General features: G+C 39.7%; 1 protein-coding gene across 1 annotated transcript in view; it reads left to right on the top strand.

Moving 5' to 3' along the window:
- The window catches only part of LOC148422247 (nuclear factor of activated T-cells 5-like), a 39,610-nt gene that overhangs the window by 1,082 nt on the left and 23,725 nt on the right, over nucleotides 1-14,803 (top strand). The window lies entirely within an intron of this gene.

Below are 14,803 nucleotides of genomic sequence, written 5' to 3'. Positions count from 1 at the left end.
TACTCTTTAGTGCCTGTTCTCACTCTTGCACAAACATTTTTAGTTCAGGAGTAAATCATGCTGGCTTTCTAGCTGTACCAATCGAGTTTACAGTCTTGTTCAGTAATGCAAATCAGTATTTTGTAGTAGGGCTGCACAATGAATCACATTTTAATTGCAATCATAATATTGGCTGCCACGATTAAAATGACATTTTGACTGCTAATTGATTAAAATTTGCTTAAAAGTAAATACAGTGGACGCCCAGTCTACGGCATCGGCTGCCACGACTGAAATGACATTTTGACTGCTAATTGATTAAAATGTGCTTAAAAGTAAATACAGTGGACCCCTGGTCTACGACGTCCCTGCCTAAGGTTTTTTTTTCTGTTAACGACGTGGAATGCAACATTTTTTGGTCCCCTCTTTATGCCATTTTTTTTCACGCTACGACAAAAACGCCTCCTCAAACATGGCGGTCGATGTGCGTGAGTGACTCTGCGAGTTGCTCCGCGCTCATACGTCTATACATGTCACCACTTACGTCACTAGAATGCTGGTCCGCTATCGGCCGTAACGTATTTATAGTGCTTTTTAATGGTTAATTCAAACTTGAATAGGTAAGCCATGGGTCCCAAGATTGCTAGTGATGTTAAAGAGAGAAGTAAGAAAATAATTTATATGGAAATGAAGCTGGAGATAATCAAGAAATACGAAGAAGGCTAGGCTAGGCTACCCTCACTATAGAATATATAGCTCTTCACGTCACTTAAAGGTAAATAAATCATTTCTATATTTTTTTATTTAGGAAGTTATATAATTGTATACATGTATTTTTATATATAAGTAGCACACACTAATTTTGATACCAATTTTTAATATGTATATTCAATTTTAATGTTTTTACCTGGGGTTTCACATGCATTAGCTAATTAACATAGGTTTCGATTGCCTGCCATACAGCAAATTTGCGTTACGATCCCAACCGCAGAACGGATTAATCTTGTAAACCTGGGGCCCACTGTAATGCGCTTGTTTCTAAGTAGGCTTCTTTTTTTTTTCATTGGTTTGTACCCAATTAAGTTAGCCGTGTTGCCCTGTGTGCCAGGTTTTTGCCATGACCTGGGTGAATTTCTCTTAGTATCGAGCCTTGAAGCCTTGTTTATATACTGCTAGCGCTGCCAATTGGTGCATAAAAATATGCAAATGAATACACATATTGTATATTTCTTGTTTATTTTTGGAAACATGTTTTGTGCTAATGCTAAAGTCAATGGATAATCCAATTGACTTCCGCTTCCAGGAGTGGTATTCTTTAAAATCGCCTTTACACACAAATACTGTAGTAACATACACAGACAGGTAATGTAACAATGCTAAACAATCTTCTTTTCTAGTTACGATTGATTTTTATTAAAAAGCTTCTTTTTTTTAATAAATAAATAAATCAAGCAATCGTAACTTTCCTCTTTTTACTCATGATGTGAAGTGTGTAATCTATGCATGCGCTGCACAGCACTGCTATTGGGGCCACTGTTGTTGGTTTGACAAGAAAGCCCCTCTGTTGTCTTTTCCTGTGTTTATCTCAAGTCTGAAGTATCAGGGAGTTTTCGTATTCACCAAATACTCCTCTACTAACATGGCACTTTAGAGGGAATAGGGCATTTAGAGGAAAGGCAGACTGCCCAGATTTTTTCCATTGCCCAGTGTTTTCATAGTGAATTGTTTGGTTGCATTCTGCAGAGTGGAGTGGGTGAGTTTGCAAATTGACGATTGCTCAGTTTTTTTTGTTCTGTGGGGGGTGAGATAGAAGAGCTGTTTTGTTGACTTTACATTATATTAATTAATGTATTTGTTTATACATTTGGGGCTTGATTCATCTAAAGTATCCGAGTCACATGCTTTGATTTCACAACTGTGGTGCCACTCCACGACGCTGCCTGGCATCTCCTTGGTGCCCAAGAGCTGTGTTGCCATGGGGGCCACCCAAATGCCACCAATAATTCTTGCCAAAGCACCTCAAATGCTTTGGACAAGAGTCCTGACAGCTGCAGTGTTTAATTTCGGAGGGAGGTACTTTATCAACTCTGATTGAAGCCATGCAGAATACGCTCTCAAAGCTACTGTGGTCACCCTGGGGCTTTATGCTGAATTTCAGCAGCTCTTCAAACGTTGAACAGAATCCATCCTGGAGTGCTTTTTGTCATCCGACATGTATTATGAAACAATGGAACTTAAAATACTTTTTGTGGTATATTGTCGTATTTTACTCAAAAGTGTTTTAGTGTCTTAATTGTCGTACATGTGTTTAAAAAGGGGAGGAAAAAGCTAAGTCATACATGGCAGGGGAAGGCTTGTTGAAGCTTCTGTCATTTAACCACTAAATATTGTGTTAAAAAAGGTAAGTTAACCACTGTGCAGGGCGTCTTTGATTTCCAACTACTAATTACACAGGAGGGCACGTTTTGTTACCGTGTTACTTGGTGCTTTTCATACTATTGCTTCACATTGCCCAACTTGTTTCCATACTATAAATTCTGGTTTAATTTTGGCATTTTGGCAGGACAACTCATGGCTCTTTCGCTGTTACAATGCACCTACTTATAGTGCCTGAGCTTATGTCATATCCTGGTCAAAAAGATCAGTTAGCTTGAGTAACATTCAAACTCACTGACCAGTCTTGCAACTTTTATAATGCATCTCACAAATATCCCAAACCACGCCCATCTCACAGGTGCAATCTCGACTGCCCAGTGCTCACGTTAGTCACATCTTTGCTTCTGCTTATTCGTGTGAAAGAGTTGGCTGCGTTTAAAGTTGTAACCACATGGCACTGGTGCACAGCAAGCTTTATTCTCTCCCTAATTCTCCCATCATTAATGCAAATTTTGATTGCCAACATTTTTTTTTGTGTGTGTGCAGTCATAGCCTTTCCTCTATCTGTCTGAACCATTGTTGCCATGTCACTTTGATTGCTCAATGAAGGGTGCTTGTGAGCTTGCAGTAAACAGTAGCTCCTGACCTTGAAGCTGCTCATTCGTCTATTTTTATATCCCAAGATTTTTTCTTCTTCTTGTTTTTGCATTAGACGTTCAGTATGTGCGTGTATCAGGGTAAAACAGAATGGTCTAATCAGAAGTTTAGTTTGAGAGAAAATGCATCGTACATTTGCAAGAAATAGCATCTGGTGAAATTGAGTTTTAGCACACCATGCACATTGTGGTACTGCTCTGGTCTTTCATGTACGACTAGCCAACATAGTCAAATTTTTCAAAACAAGTGCTATGCCACTCCCCCAACTCTGATTAGAAGAAGGTCAGGTACTGAGTGCTACAAAGCTACCAGACTTGTTGAAAAATACAAAGAATAAAGTGAAACCTTCACCTATGGGCTCCGCTCCTTTACCACAACAGAGTTCACATCACACCAGATGCTGCACCGGTCCACCTGTCGATCTTCTCGTTCCGTCCTACCCTCACTCATGAACAAGATCCTTGAAATTCTTAACTTGGTGCAGGACGTTATCCCTGACATGGGGAGGCATTTCACCCTTTTCCCAACTGATGACCGTGGTCTCAGATTTGAAGGTGCTGATCTTCATCCCAGTTGCCTCACACTCGGTTGCGAACCCCTCCAATGAGATTTGGAGGTCACGGTCTGAAAAAGCCATCAGCACACCATCTGCAAATAGCAGAGATCCAATGTTGAGACCCCCAAACCGGAACCCCTCAACACTTTGGCTGTGCCTAAAAATTCTGTCCATAAAAGTAATGAACAGAATTGGTGACAAAGCGCAGCCTTGGTGGAGTCCAATCCTCACCGCAAACAGATTCAACTTGCTGCCGCCAATGCGGACTAAAAGCTGACATCTTTCGTACAGGGACCGAACAGCTCTTGTTAAAGGGTTCGGTGCTCCATCCTCGGTGAGCACCCCCCACAGGACTCCCTTAGGGACACCGTCAAACGCATTTTCCATGTCCACAAAGCACATGTAGACCGGTTGGGCAATTTCCCCATGTACCCTTGACGTTCCTGCCAAGGGTCTACAGCTGGTCTTCTGTTCCACGGCCGGGACGGAAACCAAACTGCTCCTCCCGAATCCAAGGTTCAACTTCCTGATAGACCCCTGAATAGACCTTATTGGGGAGGGGGAGGAGTCTCATCCATCTGTTGTTAGAACACCCCAATCTTGTCAATCACTGCCAATCAATGTCCATGCGATGTTGTCGATGGGTGTCAACCAGGACAACCCTACAACATCCAGAGCTTTAAGGAACCCTGGGTAGATGTCATCTACCCCTTGGGCCTTGCCACCAAGGAGTTTTTTGACCACCTCAGTGACTTCCGCCCCAGAGATGGGAGAGCACACATTGGAGCTCAAAGACTCTGCTTCCTCAGAGGAAGACATGTCGGTGGGATTAAGGAAGTCTTTGAAGTATTCTGCCACCGGTTTATGGCGTCCTGAGTTAAGGTCAGCACTGCTCCATCTCCACTGTACACAGTGTTAATGGTGCACTGCTTTCCCTTCCTGAGACGTCGGATGATGGACCAGAATTTCCTCGAAGCTGTCTTGAAGACGCTTTCTATGGCTTCACCAAACTCCTCCCACACCTGTGTGTGTCGGCGACCGCCAGCTTCGTTTGGCCAGCTGGTACCTGTCAGATGCCTCTGGAGTCCCACAGGCTAAAAAGGCCAGATAGGGCTCCTTCTTCAGCTTGACTGCATCCCTTAACCAGTGGGTTCGAGGAGGTGAGGGGATTGCCACCACGACAGGCAGTGACCACCTAACGGCCACAACTCTGGTCATCCACCTTGACAATTGAGGGGCGGAGCATGGTCCACTCAGACTTCATGTGTCCCCCGCCTCCTCTGGGGCGTGGGAGAAATTCTGCCAGAGGTGGGAGTTGAAACTCGTTCTTAGTCTGACCGCCATCCCCCCCCAACCATCGGACGATTAGTCAACTGATAGCGATTATAATTATTGCTTCAAAATAATAATAGATTTCAAATAACCAAGAGCCCTTTACTTCACCTCAAAGACAATACAGTATTTTTAAAAACTTCATCAACCATTGATAATGGTCTCATTCCTTTAATAAACATGTTTAGAATGCTCTCTGTAATTACTGCACCCATTGTCTTCCCGTATTGGCCTTTATTCAGGAAAATATAGTTCAGTCATCTTTGTTTGCTGCTACTGTTAAACCAAACAAAGGAAAATTAAATGTGTTTTTTCTTCATGTAGCGCAATACATATGGCAGTCGAGTAACTCAACGTAATTGGATGGTGGATAATGAAACAAAAGTGAGCATTGTTTAGTTTTTTATTGTAGTTTCTGTTATTTTGTGCAATATAGTTCAGTGTCTTTGAGTTCCCACTATTTGACCGGTCTTTGAATGTGTCTTCAGTGACGCTCCAAAAAGCAAGTAGCGCGGTTATTGTTTCTCCTCCTCGCGACAACTGCTAAACCAGACAAGTTGAATAAGCTTGCATTTTCTTTAATCGAAGAACATTCATCCATACCTTACCACTCTAAATACAATTAGCTGGAGACACCATACTCATTTTAATCATTGCTAAAATCAATGTTAATTGTATGACCGCCAGTGAAACAAAATCCGGCATGATAGTGTTGAATTAACTGCTCAACAAGTCATATAGCCACAAACTTAGCGGAGCTAAGTAAAGCATTGAATATCTACATACTCTACTTGCTTTAGTGTTAATAAAGTCAGTAGGGCATACCTCGTAGTTTTCGGAGTGAATAAACAATTATATTGCGCAACATCCTATAAAATAGTGCCTACTGTCAAGCTGCCTATCTTGTTTACGCAGAACTTTTAAACAAAGGCAGACAGCCATGCTAGTCGCCATGTGAATTTTATATAGGTGTACAGCATTCTTTTACGGGAGCTATGTCAACAACAGTGACTTCTCTGCCCGTCGTTTTTACACAGTAACAGATATGGCAGTGGTTACAATGCCGTCGTCGCCTGGTTGTTTATGTCTTGTGCTATTCACCCGGAATGACTAGGCTCCACTCTGTCACATTATTGGAGTGAAACTATACAAAAAAAGGGCTAACCCAAACCTAATGCAGCTAAGTCAGCAAAAATCTTTGTACTATTACGCACCACAAAGTCCAGTTTTGTAATTTACACAATCCTAAATCCCAATGTTAAAATGTTTCATTTTTGTATTTTGTCATATTTTAGTTTGTTTGGCATTATTGAACTAAAACAACATTGAACACAAAACAAAATAAAACTAGAGCTGCAAGCAGCTATAAAGGGCCCTCGCAGACCTGTGCACGTTGGGGTATGAACAGGTCGGGGTATGAACAAGGACTATGAATGATGAAAAATTTGTTGTAGATCACTTCAGTGCAGGACTATTACCAAATATGTAAAATTTAGACAAGGTGGGACAATGTGTGTGGAGTTACTGCAGCTTTTATTGTTCAAATTTTGTGACTTTCAATGCCATATAGGCCACACCCACTGTCGAAACATTGTACTGATTTGTGGGGGGCATAAGGCATGGCCACTGGCTTTTCAGAAAACATTTAAGGGATATATCACTTCAAGGGGCTCAGCAGAGTACATAAAAACATTAAGGATTTGCTATATTTGTTGCTGCCACTAGGTGGCGCTCGTACTATGATAAAAAATAGGCTTGTAGGTGTGTTTCACATTGGACTCCCATCCCATATACGAAGTTTAAAAAATACCAGATCGTCTAGGTCCAATTACAGCAACTTTTACCGTTTTCGCGAGACATGGGATTTTGAGTTGGCGTAGAGGCCACGCCCTTTATTGAGAAGTCATAAAAGTTGAGAACCTTAATGTTCCAATGTGTCATAGCTTTTCTGACCATTTTTTAGTTCATTTAGTCAAACAGGCATTTCACAGTACATAAAAGTATAAAAAATGAGATTTTTGTCCGCCACTGGGTGGCGCTGTAAATGATTTGAAAGTTTATCACATAGCTAAATTATTGCATTACTTTTAAAGGGCCAGGAAAGTTTCAGATGGTTTGAAGCTGTCATAGCTGAGTTATTAAGATTTTTGTCACTCTCGGCAAAGGAAGTATTAAACATAATTTGAAGCTCCGCCCGCATCTTTTATGTCAAGAGATCTTGACGATATTTGGCCTATGTGTGCCCCTCAGTTGGATAATGATTCATGCCAAAGTTGAAGGTAATGGGGTGAATCGTTTAAGAGAAAAAGACACTAGTTTGAGACCAGCTAATGTCTAAGAATGGGACAAAACTGCACATTGAAAAAATTCATAACAATTTTTCTCTACATCCTAGCACATCACTTCTATTGACTTTTTTGTAGGTCTTGCAGTCCTTCATTTGCCTACAAAGTTTCATAGCTGTCGGTCAAACCAAACAGGATTGACTGTAATATTTCGACTAATGACATTTTTTGCAGCCACTAGGTGGCGCTAGCGTTAAACTGGAATGTATTTTTGTCGATATGTTCAGGAGAATATTTTCATCCAATGTGTGAAATTGTGAGAAGATCGGATCATCTGGGTCAAATTACAGCAATTTTTACTGGACAGATAAAGCTTCGGAATGAAAATGGTCGTAGAGGCCACGCCCATTATCGAAACTTCGTAAAATTTGGTGGAGGTCAGCAGGGCTGTCTAGAGGCTTTTCAGACTTAATTTCAGCGATATTACTTCAAAGGGCTCAGCTAAACACATAAAAACGTTTAAAAAATGCTATATTTTTGGCTGCCACTAGGTGGCATTCGCACTATAACAAAAAATACGTTGATAGGTGTATTCCGCATTGGAAACTCATTAAATATATGAAGTTTAGAAAAGATAAGACTATCTGGGACCAAACACAGCAACTTTGTTCGTTTTTGCGAGACATCAGACTGACATTTTTGTTTGCCACTAGATGGCCTTATAAGCAATTGAAGATTTTTTTAAACACTTGTGTTAAGGGCTTAAGTTTCCATGTGTCTGTGAAGTTTCAGATTTTTCTAAGCTTGTAAAGCTGAGTTATAAAGGTTTGTTTCACATGTGGCAAAGTAATCATCAAAGGCATACTATAAAGCTCCGCCCCCAACATATTTGATGGCGGATCATCACAAAAATTTGAACAATTGTGCCTGACAGTCAGATAAAACATCACAGCAAATTTGAAGTCGATCGGGTCAAGCGTTTGGGAGAAAAAAGGAGCAGTTCAGGACCTGCAAATGAGCAAAAACGGGCTAAAGGTGCACATTCAAAAATTCATAACTCTCTTTCTGTACATCTGAGCATAGGGCTCGCGCTGACTTTTTTGTAGGGCTCGAGGTCCTACATAAGGCTACAAATTTTTGGAGCTCTAGGTCAAACGGGCCGGGAGTGAGAGGCTATTTTCCACTCATAAGGCCATTTTGGGGCCAATTACAGCCACTTTTTTCGTTTTGGCGAGTCATCTGACTTTGAGGTGGCGTGCAGACTACGCCCATTATCGAAAAGTCGTAAAATTTTAATACCTTAATATTCCATGTCTTAATGATATTCTGACCAATTTTCATTTGTTTTACTCAAACAGACTGAGCACAATACATGAAAGTGTAAAAAATGACATTTTAAACAACCACTAGGCGGCGCTAGTAGGTATTTAAAAAAAATTTTTTTAAAGGTGTTAAAGACATAAGTTTCCATGTGTCTATGAAGTTTTAGATTTTTTTAAGCTAGTACATCAAAGTTATTAAGGTTTTTGTCCCTCTTGGCGAAGGAAAAATTGAACACATAATTTGAAGCCACACCCCTATCATATATGTCAGCGGATCTGCACCAAATTTTGCCCACTTGTTCCCCTATGTGTGAATATGGACCACAGCAAATTTGAAGGCGATTGAGTAAAGCGTTTGGGAGAAACAAGGAGCAGTTTGGGACCTGCAAACGTGCAAAAATGGGCCAAAAATGCACGTTCAAAAATTCATAACTCTTTTTCTGTACATCTGAGCACATGGCTCGCGCTGACTTTTTTGTAGGTCTGTAGGTCCTACATATGGCTAAAAATTTTCGTAGCTCTAGGTCAAACGGGCCGGGACCAGGTGCACTTTTTCGACCTTAGGTGGCGCTGCAGAGCCATTTTTTTTGCATTGTTTTGGGAAACACAAAAATATCCAATTTTTCACCGGGCCCGACAAATGTGCAAATTTTGGTGACTTTTCGTGCATGTTTAGGCCCTCAAAAATGGAAAAGCGCTGCACAGTAAATAATAATAATAATAATAATAATAATAACTAGAGCTGCAAGCAGCTATAAAGGGCCCTCGCAGACCTGTGCAGGTTGGGGTATGAACAGGTCGGGGTATGAACAAGGACTATGAACAATGAAATAGTAGTTGTAGATGACTTCAGTGCAGGACTCTTATCAAATATGTAAAATTTAGACAAGGTGGGACAATGTGGGTGGAGTTACTGCAGCTTTTATTGTTCCAATTTAGTGACTTTCAATGCCATATAGGCCACACCCACTGTCGAAACATCGTACTGATTTGTGGAGGGCATAAGGCATGGCCACTGGCTTTTCAGAAAACATTTAAGGGATATCACTTCAAGGGGCTCAGCAGAGTACATAAAAACATTAAGGATTTGCCTTATTTTTTGCTGCCACTAGGTGGCGCTCGTACTATGATAAAAAATAGGCTTGTAGGTGTGTTTCACATTGGACTCCCATCCCATATATGAAGTTTTGCAAACATCAGATCATCTAGGTCCAATTACAGCAACTTTCACCGTTTTGGGGAGACATCAGACTTTGAGTTTGCATAGAGGCCACGCCCTTTAATGAAAAGTCATAAAAGTTGAGAACCTTAATGTTCCAATGTGTCATAGCTTTTCTGACCATTTTTTAGTTCATTTAGTCAAACAGGCATTTCACAGTACATAAAAGTATAAAAAATGAGATTTTTGTCCGCCACTGGGTGGCGCTGTAAATGATTTGAAAGTTTATCACATAGCTGTATTATTGCATGACTTTTAAAGTCCCAGGAAAGTTTCAGATGGTTTGAAGCCGTCATAGCTGAGTTATGAACATTTTTGTCACTCTTGGCGAAGGAAGTATTAAACATAATTTGAAGCTCCGCCCCCATCTTTTCTGTCAAGAGATCTTCACGATATTTGGACTATGTGTGCCCCTCAGTTGGATAATGATTCATGCCAAAGTTGAAGGTAATGGGGTGAATCGTTTAAGAGAAAAAGGCAGTAGTTTGAGACCAGCTAATGTCTAAGAATGGGACAAAACTGCACATTAAAAAAATTCTTAACAATTTTTCTGTACATCCTAGCACATCACTTTTATTGACTTTTTTGTAGGTCTTGCAGTCCTTCATTTGCCTACAAAGTTTCATAGCTGTAGGTCAAACCAAACAGGATTGACTGTAATCTTTCGACTAATGACATTTTTTGCAGCCACTAGGTGGCGCTAGCTTTAAACTGGAATATATTTTTGTCGATATGTTCAGGAGAATATTTTCATCCAATGTGTGAAATTGTGAGAAGATCAGATCATCTGGGTCAAATTACAGCAACTTTTACTGGACAGATAAAGCTTCGGAATGAAAATGTTCGTAGAGGCCACGCCCATTATCGAAACTTCGTAAAATTTGGTGGAGGTCAGCAGGGCTGTCTAGAAGCTTAGCAGACCTAATTTCAGCAATATTACATCAAAGGGCTCAGCCAAACACATAAAAACGTTTAAAAAATGCTATATTTTTGGCTGCCACTAGGTGGCGCTGGCACTATAACAAAAAATACGTTGATAGGTGTATTCCGCATTGGAAATCCATCAAATATATGAAGTTTAGAAAAGATAAGACCATCTGGGACCAAACACAGCAACTTTTTTCGTTTTGGCGAGACATCAGACTGACATTTTTGTTTGCCACTAGATGGCTTTATAAGCAATTGAATATTTTTTTAAACACTTGTGTTCAGGGCTTGAGTCTCCATGTGTCTGTGAAGTTTCAGATTTTTCTAAGCTTGTAAAGCTGAGTTATAAAGGTTTGTTTCACATGTGGCAAAGTAATCATCAAAGGCATAATATAAAGCCCCGCCCCCAACATATTTGATGGTGGATCATCACAAAAATTTGAACAATTGTGCCTCACAGTCAGATAAAACATCACAGCAAATTTGAAGTTGATCGGGTCAAGCGTTTGGGAGAAAAAAGGAGCAGTTCGGGACCTGTAAATGAGCAAAAACGGGCCAAAAGTGCACATTCAAAAATTCATAACTCTCTTTCTGTACATCTGAGCACATGGCTCGCGCTGACTTTTTTGTAGGGCTCGAGGTCCTACATAAGGCTACAAATTTTTGGAGCTCTAGGTCAAACGGGCCGGGAGTGAGAGGCTTTTTTCCACTCATAAGGCCATTTTGGGGCCAATTACAGCCACTTTTTTCGTTTTGGCGAGTCATCTGACTTTGAGGTGGCGTGCAGACTACGCCCATTATCGAAAAGTCGTAAAATTTTAAAACCTTAATATTCCATGTCTTAATGATATTCTGACCAATTTTCATTTGTTTTACTCAAACAGACTGAGCACAATACATGAAAGTGTAAAAAATGACATTTTAATCAACCACTAGGCGGCGCTAGTAGGTATTTAACAAAACTTTTTTTAAAGGTGTTAAAGACATAAGTTTCCATGTGTCTATGAAGTTTTAGATTTTTTTAAGCTAGTACATCAAAGTTATTAAGGTTTTTGTCCCTCTTGGCGAAGGAAAAATTGAACACATAAGTTGAAGCCACGCCCCTATCATATATGTCAGCGGATCTGCACGAAATTTTGCCCACTTGTGCCCCTATGTGTGAATATGGACCACAGCAAATTTGAAGGCGATTGAGTAAAGCGTTTAGGAGAAACAAGGAGCAGTTTGGGACCTGCAAACGTGCAAAAATGGGCCAAAAATGCACATTCAAAAATTCATAACTCTTTTTCTGTACATCTGAGCACATGGCTCGCGCTGACTTTTTTGTAGGTCTCTAGGTCCTACATATGCCTAAAAATTTTCGTAGCTCTATGTCAAACGGGCCGGGACCAGGTGCACTTTTTCGACCTTAGGTGGCGCTGCAGAGCCATTTTTTTTGCATTTTTTTGGGAAACACAAAAATATCCAATTTTTCACCGGGCCCGACAAATGTGCAAATTTTGGTGACTTTTCGTGCATGTTTAGGCCCTCAAAAATGGAAAAGCGCTGCACAGTAAATAATAATAATAATAATAATAATAATAATAATAATAATAATAATAATAATAATCTGGAGAAAAACAAGAGGGCTCTCGCAGCGGTAGCTGCTCGGGCCCTAATAATTGCAGAAAATTTGCAGTTCCATTTTTTTCTTAAAAATCGTTCAACCATATAGTAAGTTTTACCTTATGAATAGTCAGAGTTAAAATGTGCCTTAGGGTGTGATTTGAAAACCTTCTGAGTGGGGCCTCTCCTAACAGGCAGACAGCTTGTTCCACAGTTTTGGGGCTTGTCTTGGTTAAGTCTAGTTCCTGTGTTTCTTCCCAGTTTTGGGAATAGCCAGGGATGGTTCATGAGTCAACCTAAGGGACTTTAATGAAACAGTTCCAGCAGATCAGGAGTGTTAAGTGAGTGTGAGTGCATTTAGGCAAACACGATTTTACGATTTCACAATTTTATTTATTTATTTATTTTAAATTGATTCTAAAATCTACAGGAAGCCAATGTAGGGAGGACAAACCAAACTATGGAGAGGAAAAAAGTGACAATTAGTCTAAAGGTAAGTGTGGCAGTTCCTAAGGGTGCTTTCATGTCAAACCATAGTGGTGTGGACATAAGTGTCTTAATGTTGAGTATATCATTGCCAATATAAAATGCCCTGTTTGTGTTATGTGTTTTTTCAGAAGTCTTTACTTTAAAATGTTTTTGCATGTTTTTCAAAAGTCTTTCAGGTAGTGTATCACAGTTGGTCATTGGCCTTCTTAACCCTTAAGCGGCATCATCTACCATTTTGGTAAAATATGTATGTTAAGGGTTCGTCTTTATATCTTTCCACAAGGGTTAATAGAGTATGGGAGTCTCAGATCTCTTGATATACAATATGAAAATGTTACCATAATTCCTGCTGATGTAGATAACTGAACAGAATGCTCCTATGACGGACGACTTTGCAGATCAGCTAGTTAAGTATTAAGATGCAGCCATTACAGGTGTGTATAGGTGCTCAAGTGGAACACAGTTACTGTGTTGCCGCTTTGAAAAAGAATTTCAAAACTTTTTTTTTTTTTTTTTGGGGGGGGGGGGTAAATAAACCTACGGATCAACATTCTCATTGATCTGATTTGTCAGAAAGAAGTAAAGTTTGGAAAAAGGAACTCAAGTATATCGTATGAATGGGGAGCCAATTACCTGCAGGTCACCCTTTCGTCCTGAACTGAATTTTACTTTAAATTTGAACACTCACGTCTAATTGCACTGCACAGTTCACGCGTCTATTTTTAGCCACAAATGTGTGCGAAACACACACGCTGTAGAGCACTGTTAATGAGCGGAAAGGCCATAGGGGCTTTAACAAAACAGAAATAAAACAGCTCTTGGCGTTTAGCCTGATTTTCCATTGTTCAGTCTGTCCATCAACATGCCAGTGACCATGCACCTGTGCACCATGCACTTTTACCTGTTTTAGGCTTATACCTCACATCTCCATTCGGGTTATTCACTATAAAAGCTCTACATTACATCTATTGTGAAGAATATGTAATAACCTCATGACTTCTCTTATTTACTCAAAACATGATTATCAGCCACACATAATAAGTGATCGTTATGACAAATTCAGGGTCTGCATGGGGCAGCCTTGTTTTTTTGCCCCTAGGAAAAAGGCTTTTTTTTTTTTTTTTTTTTTTAGTTTCGGGCACTTTGCACTCAGTTATTTTTTTCTTCTGTTTGTTTTCTCTGCCGTAACCCATATAAACGCTGTAAAAATAATTAACAGTTGTTGAAAGTTGATTTATATATTTTTTTTCTTTTGTTATTTTCAGGATATAGGTTTAGTTATACAATTTTAACTTATTTATAGTCCAGGGGATGCTAGGCAAAATGTAATTGAGAAGCATTGTCTTAGTGTAATGTCCAAAGATGTCCCTAAAAGGAAGTGTTGAACACTGTAAGGAATTGGATGGTTCTCTTTTCTTATTGCTTCTCAATTTCTAGTCTTAAAAAATAAAGTGTTGAATGACTGAATGTGGCAGTAGTTTGTGGTGTATTAACCATGTAAACTATTTATTTCTATACAATTTTAAACGTTTTTAGAGGTTAGTCGAAAATGAGGCTGGGTTTCTTCAAGTAATGCTGTGAAATAATTAGGGAAGTTGAGAACATTCATAGTTCCATGAGGACTTGTTTTTGATGTACACTTGTACTCAAAACTGTTGTTTTTTGTATAACTATACTGTTGTACATGCAAATAATCTATAAAGAAGTAAAACAACAAATTCATTTTTTTAGGACAGACAACAAATTAAGTATGGATGGATGGATGGATGGATGGATGGATGGATGGATGGATACAACAGTGATATCTTATTTAGGCCTACAAGACTGCAATTCTAATTAGTCACTCAAAACGAAGCATGCCATCTCACATTTCATTGGAACATCCGTTTCTGCACAGTATCTACCAACAGTAACCCTCACCTAGGAGTGTTCAGTTTAAGAGTCACCACCACCATGTTTTCTTTAGATTTTCACCAAGCAAGGCCGCTATAATAGATACAGTATACATGTGAGAAATAGAAACTTGATGGTTGCGTGTGTGCCAAAGCTACACTTT

Source organism: Hippichthys cyanospilos, chromosome 6 (assembly GCF_059441005.1).
Source record: "Hippichthys cyanospilos isolate Australia breed blue-spotted pipefish chromosome 6, RoL_Hcya_1.0, whole genome shotgun sequence".
Taxonomy (NCBI): Eukaryota; Metazoa; Chordata; class Actinopteri; order Syngnathiformes; family Syngnathidae; genus Hippichthys; species Hippichthys cyanospilos.
Note: the sequence above shows the minus strand (reverse complement) of the source record. Positions and strands in the feature narration are given on the sequence as shown.